Source organism: Callospermophilus lateralis, chromosome 6, assembly GCF_048772815.1.
Source record: "Callospermophilus lateralis isolate mCalLat2 chromosome 6, mCalLat2.hap1, whole genome shotgun sequence".
Classification (NCBI taxonomy): Eukaryota; Metazoa; Chordata; class Mammalia; order Rodentia; family Sciuridae; genus Callospermophilus; species Callospermophilus lateralis.
Window position 1 is genome coordinate 25,676,188 of NC_135310.1, and position 14,129 is coordinate 25,690,316.

The following is a 14,129-nucleotide window of genomic DNA, read 5'->3' on the forward strand; positions in this document are numbered from 1 at the left end:
ATGCACACACTGACGTGTATCAGTGTTTTTATTTCATGACACTCATTTCTGTTATTATTGCTTTAGTCATTTGTAAGTTTGATAGAAGAAGTAGTGTCTCATTTGGATTTGCTTTATTTGGATTGGCATGTTCAAGTCATTTGTATACTTTTCTATTACAATGTAAATATTTCCCTGACTTGTGATTTTTTTAAAAAAAAAACGATTTTATGTTAAATGTTAAGCCTTTGTCTTATTTTCTTATTTGCTTTGTTTTAAATTAATCTTAAAGGTTTTAAGACCTCCTAAATCATTTGATTCTGAGTAATGCTTTTAAAAGTATGAAAGATGGTACTCAGGAAGCCACACTCAAGTTTTACTGCTTTTAGTTGCAACTGATATATCCTTTAAAAATTATGACTCCAGCCAACTAGTATACCCTTAATGTCATCTTATGTAGATAACATAATGTCATTCAATTAGAAATGAACATGGAAAGACAAAGTTTTTGCCCATGTATACCACACACTTTAAAGAGTCTCTATTTAGTCTAAATTCTAAATAGTTTCTTTAAACTTTTAATCATCGCATTAGAAATATAAACACTGCAAGATACACAGGCAGTTAGAAAAGTGGTCAGTTTTAAAGAAGCATTCGTCAGTTTATTTTTAATATATAAACTGAATCTCTTTCAAATCATTATTTCCAGAAATCAGTGACGTGTCCAGTTAGGCAGTAAAACTACAGGCTTCTAACATTTCCCATAAGCCAACAGACAATAGCCTCATTCACCATTCACCCTGGAAAAGCACAATGCCATGTAATTTATATAAGCCATAAATGGAACAGTAGCTTCATGTAGCTTGAGATCAACTAATGCAAGTTTGCTAAATCTATTCAGTGTCTCAGGATATGAAAAAATACATAGTCACTAAAACTCTTAAACATATTTTAAATGTATAATTTCAGTATTTGAGTGCAAAAATATACAAATATTCTTTCTCTCAAAGGAATAGACAGAATATACATTTCAATAGTTTGTGTAGTTGAAACTACTAAAATTTAAAAGATAATAAGATTATGTTCTTCACTTTCAACAAAAGAGTAGAACTATTTACATTGTAAAGGTTGGCATTATTTTCACATAACATGCCAATATCTAAAAAGTATCATAACTTCTTAAACTGTTCCACATTAATTATAAATAACAAAATAAAAATTAATTACAATCTGGAAATAGAAAAACTTTCAGTCAAAATAGCTCAATAAAGAAACACAAACCTTGTCATTGAATATTAATACTTTCATTCTAACAAAATCTGCATTTTAACCACATAGCATTCAAATAAATTATATAATTTAATGTCATTATCAATAATTTTATATTACCTGTTGATCAGTCTCATTTTAAAACTTGTATTCTTTATTTTAAAACTTGTATTCTTCTTTTTAAGTGTAATATGTTTTTCCCTCATAAACTATCAATATCTAGGAAGGCTGAAAGGAAACTAGATAAACATCTGCTGTTAAAAACCCTAGAATATTTTCAGGAAAAACTGAAGTTGAAAACAAACTCATATTCATTCAAAAGTAAGTTGCCTGTATGAGAAAAAGTCTTATGTTAGACTATTGGCTATATTCCAAAATAAATTCTTTTGAATTATACCTTACAGATTCCACTGGCATCAATGAAGCTTGAAAACTCACAGGTGTGGAATTAATAAAACTAAGTGGTTCGTTTCTAATTACAATGCACACTACCAAGAACAGAGCAGCAGAGCGCTGGTCTCTTTGGTCCTATGCTTTCTCCTACTTTAAAAACGTGTGCTGGGGGAGGGGGCGAGGGGAGAGTGCTGGGAAGGAGGGAAAAGCCTTTTCCTAAAGCACTGAACTGAAAGGAAGCTCAAGTGGAACTGAATTAGGATCCAGTAGTTGGTGGAGATAAAGTGATTATCAATTTCTAGAAACTCGTACGTTAGTTACTAGAAGTGGGTGAAATGTCTGTCAGGGTGCTTGCCCAAGAACAAATAAAACTCCAGAAGGAAAATTACATATTACAAGGAAAAGTAACTGCTTAGTTGGCCACAAAAATAAGCTTGGCTCTTCTGAGAACAATCTTCGTTTTTCCACTCTGGAAGGCAGGCAGTGGTGCTCAGCCACCCTTTCCCAGGGTCCTCCAAGGCACCTCACCGCTTGGATGACAGTTCCATAGAAGCTCTGCCTTTTAGGTTTCTCTAACAGTTTCAGTTCCCACAGACCCCACTTACTATTCTATAGGACGTCTCTATCACATAAAATGACATATTCATTAATTATTTTTAAACCCCAAAGCACACTGAGAGCATTTTTTTAAGGAATAAAAAGAAAGCAAAAACACTATTCAAATACCCCCAGAGATCCAAGAATAAGTTCTACAGTCAATGGTGAGAAGGTGCAAAATCAACATTTTCCGGGAATTCCAGTACCTTCCAAGTCCCCAGGTGTTGATCCCGCAGCACGCTGGCTTGGCAGGGCCCGGGCCCAGGACTGATCGTCCGTCGGTGCTGGTTACTCCTGGTTTAATCTGAATCGAAAACACGTTTTCCCCATTCTTGAAACCCTGACCTTTTTATTATGCTTTCCGCCGCCCAAATACGAGGTTCACCTCTCGCTGGGGGGGTGGGGTGGGAGAGAAAGCCGCACACACAAGTCACAGCTCCGTTTGGCAAAGCTCACTCCACAGTTCCCCGAGGGGCAAAGTGAAGACAAACCGGTTTATTATGTCAATGAAGTTGAAGTCCTTAACAAAATCATTTAGTTAGCGGGGGGCGGGGTGGGGGGGAGAAGCAGAGAAGGTGTGAAGGAATTCTGGGCTGAGAAGGGAGACTGACTTACATGTTGGCATTACTGCACGGAGGTCCCCTGAGGCCTCTTGGTCATCCTCCACCACTTGCGGCGCTCCGCTGCCCCGAGCTCTACGCTCCGCCAAGGGGACCCCTGCGCCTGGGCCGAGCGTGGCGGCTGGACCCTCCGTCACGCCCTTTCTGGAGAGTTCATCGGGTTTCCCGGCAGCTAGCTGCTCCACGCCCGCGCTCAGGGCGGCGCAAGGTGGACCCCGGGCGCGGCGGAGTTCAAGAGCGAATCCTGTGCGCGAGGGGGCGGGCGGGCTGCAGGTTCCTCCTCGCCCAGAAGTTTCAGAGTCTGGGCGCGACGCTGAGGCTGCCGGGTCAGCCTCCCAGACGGAGGAGTGCGACCCGCGGTCCTCGCCCCTGCTGGGTGAGGGGGGTCTTGGTCCCCCGCTCTGGGGCTCTGGGCTCCTGGCTTGCGCGAGCCGCTCTCCCCCGGCCGCCGATCCACCCGCGCTTCCGGGGCCGCGGCTTGGCCGGAGCCGGGGTCTCAGGTGCGGTGGTCCCGGCTGTGCGCGGCCCTCGGGCGGCTCGGGTCTGGGCGCTCCGCGGTGGGGGCCGTCCCGAACGCGCCGCTGCCCCACCCAGGATCGTCAACCCCAACCCGAGGGCAGAAAGGGAGAAATCGCCCCGCTGGGCGGGCCGGGCGCAGGCAGCAGGGAGAAAGTGACCGCGACAGCTGGGGGTGGGAGATTGGCTCAGAGCCGGGCGCAGCTCTCAGGCAGGGAGGGGATAGGGCAGAGCCCGAGGTCACCCAAAGGCAGGAGTGCTGAACCCAGTAGACCCCCGGCGAAAGAAATGAGAAGCTCGGAATGCAGGCGCTCCGGGGGGCATCTCCTCCCTGCCCGTGGCCCTTGCACGCCCCCAGCCAACTTGGGTCCCCTGGTCCCCCTGAGGGGCTCCTCTCTGGAGCTCCAGAACTGTAGCTTTACTTTACTTTTCTCTTTCCTCTTTTCCACACCCCCCCCACCTGATACCCCCCTCTCCTCCACCTGATCCCCCCTCCCCACCACCTTTCAAAAAAAAAGAAAGAAAGAAAGAAATGAAGGTATATTAACAAGGACTTGGGAAAACATTAACACATTTTTTTTTGAGCAGTATTAATTTGCCAGTGCAAATCCAGCTACTTACTGCTACCTGCCTGTTGCTCCTATAAAGTAGCTGCCCTACTAAAGATATGGACACCTCCCCTTGGAGCCAAGATGAGAGAAAAGGGGCTGACACTTGTAAGAGGGTCCCTTCCTATTGTGTGTTATCAGAGCTAGTTCATAAAATACTACATACAAACCTTCGGGTGCCAGGTCTGCATGAACATCCAGAGCCAGAAACAGCCTACCCTGCCCAACATGTTCAAATGCAGGCACGCACAGGCCATACCCAGACGTGCCATAGAGATTATTTATCTTTGATTGGCTAGTGATAAAAAACTGTTGGGGTGGAGAAAAAAGAACAGGACTTGAGAACAGACAGTTACAGGCAGAAAGAAAACTGGACCTCTGCCACCAAATCCAGGGGCTTGACCAGGGTGTGTTCTACTTGTCTCTTTTATCAGTTATGTATTTTGATGAATAAATAGGATTAATAGAGACTTTGCATTGTAGCACTTAAGGGAAAGCTGAAGTTCTCTACCCAAGCTTCTGTTATTATGAACCCCAGAGATAGATGTAAGGTCTGCACAAACCAGTTAGAAGTAACCAGGGGCTATGGCCTAGGTCCCCAAACTCCCAATTCAAGATGGTCTCTTATACCACATTGTCCCAAAGAAATTTCTTAAGTTCTTCTCAGAATTTCTTGAAAGTGACATCATTTCACAGTTTTGTGAGTGAAATGATGAGCTCAGTGTCTTTCACAAGACTGCAAAGTAACATTTAAGGGTATGGTATCATCTGAAGGCTTGACTGGGGAAAGATCTGCTTCCATATTCTTAAATATAATTTTAAATATAGTTGATATATATAGATAGATAGAGATATATATGTGTGTGTGTGTGTGTGTGTGTATGTATGTATGTATGTATATCTGCATTAGCCAGTGTTCTCCAGAAAAACAGAACCAACTTTGTGTGTATATGTACCTAGATTTATTTTAAGGAATTGGCTCAGGCTATTGTGGAGGTGAAAGTCCAAAATCTGTTAGGAGAGGCCAGCAGGCTAGAAACTCAGGGAAAAGGTGCAATGGAAGCCAGAAGGCCATCTGCTAGCAGAATTCTCATGTTCTCTGAAGAGGTTGGTGTTTGTTCTGTTAGGCCTTCAAATGATTGGATAAAACTTCCTGACCTTATTAAAGATAACTTTCTTATAAGTCAATTGGTTTGAGATTTTTGTTTTATTTTGGTTTTGTTGTAGTTATTTTGGTACCAGGGATTGAACCCAGGGGTGCTTAAACACTGAGCCACAAACCTAGCCCTTTTTATTTTATTTATTTATTTTATTTTGAGACAGGGCTTCACTAAGTTGCTGAGGCTGGCTTTGAACTTGTGATCCTCCTGCCTCAGCCTCCCAAGTTACTGGAATTATAGGTGTGCACCCCCATGCCTGACTAAGTCCATTGGCTTTTAAAATAATTGTTTAGAGTATTTTTAAATTTTATTTTCTGTTTTATATTTTGACAAGTTATAATTATATGTTGATATAGGGTACAACTTGATGTCTTGATTTATGTATACAATGTTAATAATTAACTCAAGTTAATTAATCTATCCATCACCTCACATATTTATCATTTTGTGTGTGTGGTGAGAACATTTGAAATTTATTCTCAGTAATTTTGAAATATACATTTTTATTAACTATAGTCACATGTTATGCAAATGATCTCAAAATATATTCCTCCTGTCTCATTGAAACATAATGTTCTTTGACCAACTTCTCCCCATTCCCACTGACACCCTCTACCATTTTACTCTCTACTTCAATGAGTTTAACTGTTTTATATTTCACATACAAATGAGATCATGTGGTATTGTCTTTTTGTCTATCATCAGATGAATGGATAAAGAAAATACATTATAAATATATACATATATATGTATATATATTGCACATTGATATATATATGTATATATTCTATGTGCATATATATATATATATGCACAATAGTATTCTATATATATGCACAATAGAATACTATTTAGCCATACAGAAGAAGGAAATGCTATCTTTTGACAACATAAATGAATCTGGACGACATTATGCAAAACTAACTGATGTGTGTGTTAATCTCATCCAAAAAACACCTCCATAAAAACATCCAGGATGTCTGACCAACTACCTAAACAGCATGACTAAGCCAAGTAAACATGTCAAATTATGGGCTGGGGTTGTGGCTCAGTGGTAGAGGGCTTGCTAGCATGTGTGAGGGACTGGGTTCGATTCTCAGCACCACATATAAATAAATAAAATAAAGGTCCAGCAACAGCTAAAAAGTATTTTTTAAAAATTCCAAATTAACTATTACATTAACCAAAGTCAATTGACATTCTTTGAGAAGATAGGAAAGTATTTTCATGTGCCATTACATATATTTTATATTAATATCAATTATGTTCATAATTTATGCATTGATATTTTTATGCAGCCATGTGAATCACAGCGGAAATATTTGAATGGGCCTTTGCCTGTCCTTGGTCAGTTAGGTTAGCAACATCTGTATATTTTGAAAGTTATATCTTCAAACTAAGGATTTATTCCTTATTTGTGAAAGCATGTTAAGGAAATGGGGTGTCTGGTAGAAAGTACAGGATCTCTTAACGCAATACACTTGGGTTCAAACCTTGGCCCTGAAATTTACCAATACGATGAAGTCTGGCAGTGTAACTGTGTATTTGTAGGCTGATTTGTAAAATCACAACAACAGTACTTAGAATGTTTAACTCACAGAGCTTTTGGACAGATTCAATGAGCTCAGGACAGAGAGCATTCAGTGAATTTCCTGGAATTTGGTAATATCAGTTGCCTCCTCCTGCCCCACATATCATCTCATCCTAGAACTGAAGTGCCAGGACCACATTCCTCTGCATACAGGAATCTTCTGAGAACATTCCAGGCAAATAAATATTGGACATCTGCTTGAATCCCTTAACATTGATGAACACTCAACTATGAGAAACTTCCTCTTTCCATTGATTGAATCTAACATTCATGGCTTCGGCTTCCATTCAGAACAAGGACATTCTATCTTCCACAATAAGTCTTTCAAATATCTGAAGACAGCTATCATCTCCCCCTCAGTCTTCCCTTATTCAGTGTTCACAGCTCTCATTATTTTAACCATTCAGTGTCTGGTTCCTGGATTTGCTCTTTCCTATCTACAGGGGTCAACATGAACCTTCTTTACCAGGTACGCAAAGTGTATTCCACACTTCATTCCTGATAACTGTAGGATCCTTATCTTACCTGAACTGTATGTTAATCTGGTGTAAATAAAAGTTAATATTGACTTTTTGAACAGACTCAAAAGCTATGCACAGCAGGAATAGGTATAGTTATGATAAATTGATCTATGTGCCAGACAGTATATAAATTATTTTTTAATAAATCAAGGTCAAGAAATGTATCTTAACTCATAAATAATTCAACCCAACTGGAAGTTTCTGTCTTAATCTCCTATTTTTTCCTTAGTCAATCCATGTCCTCCCCTTTCACCAGGTATATTGCTTTCTTCAGCAGCGAGGGATAGAAGAAAGCTGACTCGTATGTGTCAGTCGATATCAACCAATCCAGGTCTTGGACATGGTCCACCTGGGATGTCAATGAGACTCTTCCAGGCTCTCTCCTGACTCCCTGATGTTCAGCTTAGTCCCTCCAAGCAGCCCTTCTTTCTGGGACTTTGCTTTCCTCCCTGGTGTCTGTCTGAGAGGCAGAGGGCAGGACCCCTTAGAACCACTTATCAACCTGATCTCACAGACTGCCCTTCCCCTACCCCATCCTGACAGGGGGAGATAGATTTGCTTTCTGTGTTTTCCTCCACATTCTTCTGTACCTCAACTCCCCTCAGCACCCTTAGGGCTTAAAGTTATGAGAAAGAATTTCAGACATTCTGAATGCTTTCTGTTGTCTCCTCTGCCCCCTCATTCACACAAGCTATGGAAATGCACATGCTGGAAACTTGAATAGAGAGAGGAGGAAGGGGAAATAAATAGAAAGGGGGACAAAAATTTAAACTATCAAAAATATCGTGGCTCCCACGAATTCAAGATTTCTGCAGATAATTATTATTTCTGTTTCAAGAATAGGAAATTAAAGTTCAAAATGGTTAAGCAAAGTTCCCAAGATCATACAGGTGTGAAAGACCCCGATCCCTGTGCTAAGTTCTGAGTGACTTCTAATACTGTGCTTTTCCTTCATGGCTCTAAGTCTTTTCAGATGAACTGCCAAAAACCTTACTCAACAACATGGCATAAATTTTCTGAATCCATATCAAGGAATATATTCTGAATTCATATCAAAGAACCTAGTATATTCCATTCTGTTACATTCAGTCCAATGTATCCGTCTGCAGATATCAATTGAAATTTGATTCCTCTATGGACCTTAACAATCTTTAATAACTTTTTGTTACATATATATATATATATATATATATATATATATATATATATATATGTTAAAAAATATATACATATATAATTTTTGGTACTGGGGATTGAACTCAGGGGCACTTTACCACTGATCCACATCCCCAGCCCTATTTTGTATTTTATTTAGACACAGGGTCTCACTGAATTGCTTAGCACTTCACTTTTGCAGAGGCTGACTTTGAACTCGCAATCCTCCTGACTCAGCCTCCCGAGTCCTGGTATTATAGGCACGTTCCACTACACCAGGCCATACAAATTTAATAATGCTATTTCCTAAATGAGAGGCCTGGAGAGGCCTGCTTCCTGGTGTGACTGATCTATTTATAGTAAGCGTTTGGTGGCACACACTTCCAGCCACCTTACCCATCTTGCTTTATTCTTATTCCACACTTTTGCCCAAATAGAGCTCCAAAATTATCATAGTATTTTATATAAATCAAGAAGTTCAAGTAGATCTTCTATTCTCCTGATCTATGGATGAGTCATTCCAGGTATCCACCTAGAACAGGACTCCGAAGACAGGATGGTGTTCACCTGCTGGATGTCTTGCTCTTTTCAAGTGCTTGAAAGACATCATTCATCTTGATTCTACTTTTTTTATGAATCCTTCTTTCCTATGAGAAAATCAGAACAAATTATATATTATTTTCAAGTTGACAAGGTGTATGTTGTAAGTCCAGTTCTTAGACTATGGGGATGAATATAGGCTGCTATCAACTGCATGTACTGAAGTCTTTTCAAGTACTAGAAGCATTTTAGTCTTCCATATAATTCATGAAAGACTACTAATGAAAATTATACAAATATTAACATGGACAACAATCACTACAATTTTTAGTGCTTCCTTTGTATATAACACTCTATTAAAAATAATTATGGCCAGGCCCTGTGGTACACGCCTGTAATCCCAGCGGCTTGGGAGGCTTACACAGGAGAATGGAGAGTTCAAAGCCAGCCTCAGCAGAAGCGAGGTGCTAAGCAACTCAGTGAGACCCTGTGTCTAAATACAAATAGGGCTGGGGATGTGACTCAGCAGTCGAGTGCCTCTGAGTTCAACCCCGGTAAACTGCCCCCACACACATACACAAAAATTAGGTATAAGACCTCCTTTAATCTTTGCACCAACCCCACAGACAAAGAGACATGGTCCAAAAGACTGCAGCCAATTGGGATTTAAACTCCAGTTTTTTCTGGTTACGAACCTTACCAACTCAGGTCCAGCTGTCCTTGCAGAAATCATTTTTACAGAGACTCCAGAGTACATTCTGATCAAGAGAATTGCAAAGAAAAAAGACATGGATCTAGGACATATAAGCATGCAGGTTTTTCTGTTATTTTATTTTCCTGGATTTAACCAATTTGGATGAGTACTAACTAATGTCCCTGAGAATCTGACTGTGTATATATGCACTGCTCTAGTAAACGTTATAGTTTCAAAAATTGGAAACCACTAATAATTATACAAAAAAACAAACAGTCCCTGGGAAGAAATGAAAGAATAAGAATTGCATTCATCTAAGTAATTATGATTTTGACTTCATAGTCATTAATTTATGTATTTAATAAAAATATTAACTACTATATAGCAAGCATTATTCTAGACACTGTTACTATAGCAGTTAACAAAGAATTCATGTTTTCATTGAGCTCATATTGTTGGTGTGAAGGGGATGACAGATAATAAAGTAATGAAAAACAGTATGTAGATAGTGATAGAATCCATTAAAAATAAAGCAAGGAAAGATTTGAGTAAGATAGGGTGGTCAGGAAAGATTCTTTAATAAGATGACATTGAAGAAGAGACTTCAATTAAGTGGATGATAGATCCAGACAGTTATGTGAAGGAAGAGTCTCCCAAACAAGGAGAAGCAAATGCAAATGCCCCATGGCAGTGTGGGCTTAGCTTACATACAAGTAAAAAAAAAAAAAGCATGGGCAAGCTAGGTTTCAGGGGTAAATAAGGGAGTATAAATATAAGGGAGTATAAAAGGCCACAGTAAGTGAATTGTGTTACACAATTAATGCTAAGAATCAGAATATACCACCCTGAAATATGTGTGTGTGTGTGTGTGTGTGTGTGTGTGTGTGTGTGAGAGAGAGAGAGAGAGAGAGAGAGAGAGAGAGAGAGAGGGAGAGATATTTCCCTTTTTCACATATCAAGAGAAGGAAAACAGCTATTATCAGTAGGATGGGAAATTACGACCAAGATGAGTGTGCACAAACAAATTTTACCAGAAGAATTTTTATCTTGCAATACTTTCTTGCCATGTATACACCTGCCCTAAATTTACTTCCCCCTAGAAAACCAAACCCCTTTTCCTTTGTTTGACAATTCTGCACAAATTCATCAACCTTTCTTAAGATGGTATATAAGCCCCAAATCTAACCACCCCTTTGAGTTATTTGTCACTGGGCTCTGTGTGTATGCATGTTGTATGCATGAATCCTGAGGACATTATTCTTTTAATCTGTCTCTTTAAGTCTAATTCACAGACATGAGTCACTGAACCTGAGAGGGTAAAGGAAAGGCTTTATTTTCTCCACTTCCAGAGCACTGAAGATTTCTTAATAGAAGATAACATGATCTGACCTGTATAGGAATTAGAGTCCCAGGATTTCAAAAGTAGGAGCAAAGAGACTGTTTAGCAGGCTGTTGCATAATCCAAGTAAGAAACAGCAATGAATGGTATGAACTAGGAAGATAGAAGGAGAAGTAGTGAGAAGTAATTTCATTGAGGATATGTTGAAAGTCCCTGCTAATTAGATAGTGAATATGAGAGAAAGCTGAAACAAAGAAGAATATTCTTGTGTCTTTTCCCCCCATAATTGAATGAATGGAGTGATTAATAATTGAGTTGCAGAAGAATAGGGGAGAAGCATTTTTTAGGAAAGAAAAGTAAGAGTTTAGTTTTGGACATTTAAGTCTGAGATGTCCAACAGATATCCTAACACAGGCAAATAACACACAGCCTGAAATTTAGTTGGTGCTTGGTAAAAAGTTTTTAATTAATTAAGCAAGCATTGCCTTGTAAGTTTTCTCTAAAGTCAATGTCAAGCCCTCTGGGTTATTGTTTATAGAATAAACTTAAATAATGAATTGGAATTTTAATTAAGTCTTGAAGAATAGATGGGATTCACAGTGAAAATTTGAACAAGTGGGAAAATGTTAGTAACGATATAGGAAAAGGTAAAAAATGAAAAATATTTTAGGGAAAGTGAGGAAATAGTCTGTAATGGTAGATTCTGGAGGCTGATGGGGAGAGAAAGGCTGATGGGCAGTAGATGGTGAAAACTTTGGCGGGAAAGGTTTGGCTTGGTCCTCTAGGACATACAGAACCAAACAAACTTATATTCAACCATTTATCTTTTGTTTTTGTTTAGTTCATTGACAAGGAAGTCACATAAATAAAGTAACACTAGAGAAAATTAATCAGAATGAATGAAAGTTGAGAAGACTTTTAAAAGGAGAGAAGGTAAGCTACAGCAATAACACTAGGTGAGATAAAAAATACTGTGGCACCTGTGAAATTATGAAGTCAAGGAGACATTGGATTGGAAATTTGTAGTCATGGAGACACAATTCCTATCCAATCCAAACCACATGACAGATATCTAAGCACTTGGATGCCTGACATCATGTAGGCCCAGTATGAGTAGCTGGATTCTCGTTCAAGGGTACAATCATACACAATTCTTTGCTATTTTTACATGATTTACCTGTGGCAAACAATGGGTTTGCATGGGAAAGAAGGGAAAAGCGACTGGAGAGAACAGGAAAGGAGGGCAGGGGCAGATTATTTAGATTCTTTTAAGTCATAATACAGGGTAGAAATTTATTTTAAGCTCTGTGGTATGACAGGAAGAGTATTAAATATGCACTTGACAATTGAAAGCTGGATTGAAGATAGGTTAGAAAGGTATAATACTGAAAACATGATGTGATGATTCATTTTATGTGTCAACTTAGAGTCACAAGGTACCCAGACATTTAGCCAAACATTTTTATATATGTTCTTATAAAGGTATTTATAGGTATTTACTCTGCTGCATACAGAGTGTGGACTGGCCAACCTCCCTATATACATGAACCAATTCCTTATAATGAATCCATCTGTCTCTTTCTGTGTCTCTCTGTGTGATCTATTGGTTCTTTTCTCTGGAGAACCCTGACACACATGGTGACCACTGAGGTGGGTTTTGGCAGTTGTCTTGGTGGAAATTAATGACAGCCTGAAGTAGGGTATTGGTAGTGAAGATGCAGAAAGAAGTAGACTATTCAGGATATGTTTTGGAGATGGATATGATGGGATTTATTATGATTTGAATGCAGGAGATCTAGGTGAATAGAAGAAATAAAGAGAATGCCCAGGTTTTATGTTTGAACAACTAAATGGATAAGGGGGGTGAAAGAAGGGGTGGTTTGGCAGAAAGAGACATGCTAAAGATGAGTTACCCAGAGATGTCTAAGCACAGATAACCAATAGGTAATTGGCACATACATCTGGAGTTCAAGAGCCGACTTGGGAATCGTCAATATACCAGTGGCCTTTAATGCTCTGAAAATGAGTCAGACTACTATCCAGAGGTACATACAGAGGAGAGAAAGGAGCTGAGACCATGCTCTGGACAGACTAATACTTAAAGAAGAAGAAATGGAAAGAAAGACTTAAAAGGAGTGACTAGTAAAGTCAATCACAATAGGAAAATGTGTTGTCACTGAAGCCAAAAGAGGAACGTCTTTCGAGAAGGAAGAAGGGCTTTGCAGTATTGATGTTGATGAAAGATGAAAATAAAATTCTTGGATATGGCCAGTCTCCCCAGTAGTTCAGACTTCTCAGGAGTAGCATTAGTAGGATGGTGAGGTTAGAACCATAATGGAGTAGCCTGAGAAAAGAGCCTTGCTACATTCACCTAGTATGGTGTCCCCCAGGGTCAGTCCTGTTACCACAACTGATCCAACTTCCTTCTTTTTTAGTTTTAAGACAAATATTGCATTAAATCGCTTGCATGTAGAATCTTAAAGCATCAGACTTACAGAGAAGAGAGTAGAATGGTGATCACAAGAAGCTAAGTGAGGGTAGAGGTAGGGAATGGGGAGTTGAATAAGTTTTCAAGATCTATTGCACAAGCTGAGTGCAGTGGTGCACACCTGTAATCCCAGCAGCTTGGGAAGCTGAGGCAGGAGAATCATGAATTCAAAGCCAGCCTCAGCAATGTCGAGGTGCTAAGCAACTTGTTGAGACCCTGTCTCTAAATAAAATACAAAATAGGGCTGAGGATGTGGCTCAGGGGTTGAGTGTTCCTGAGTTCAATTCCTGGTATGAAAAAAAAATCCATCGCACATCATGGTGATCATAGTTAGCATTGATGTATTATGTATTTCAAATTTGCTAAAAAAATAGGTTTTAAAGGTAAGTACATAAAGTGATAGATATGTTAATTTATTTGATATAATCAAACATTCAACTTTCACAATGAATTTAGTTCTGAAGTAGGACAGAACAATTAAACATAATGTTCTTGAAGAGGAGTGTAGTAGAGCTATTTTCCCCTTCGAAGAGAAATGCATTTAGGACATAAATGATTTAAGAAAGAAGAAACTGATGATAGAATGGGGAGACTAATTGCAGAAATGATGTTCCAGAGAAAAACAAAGGAATTATGACATTCAGAGGGCATATGGAGAA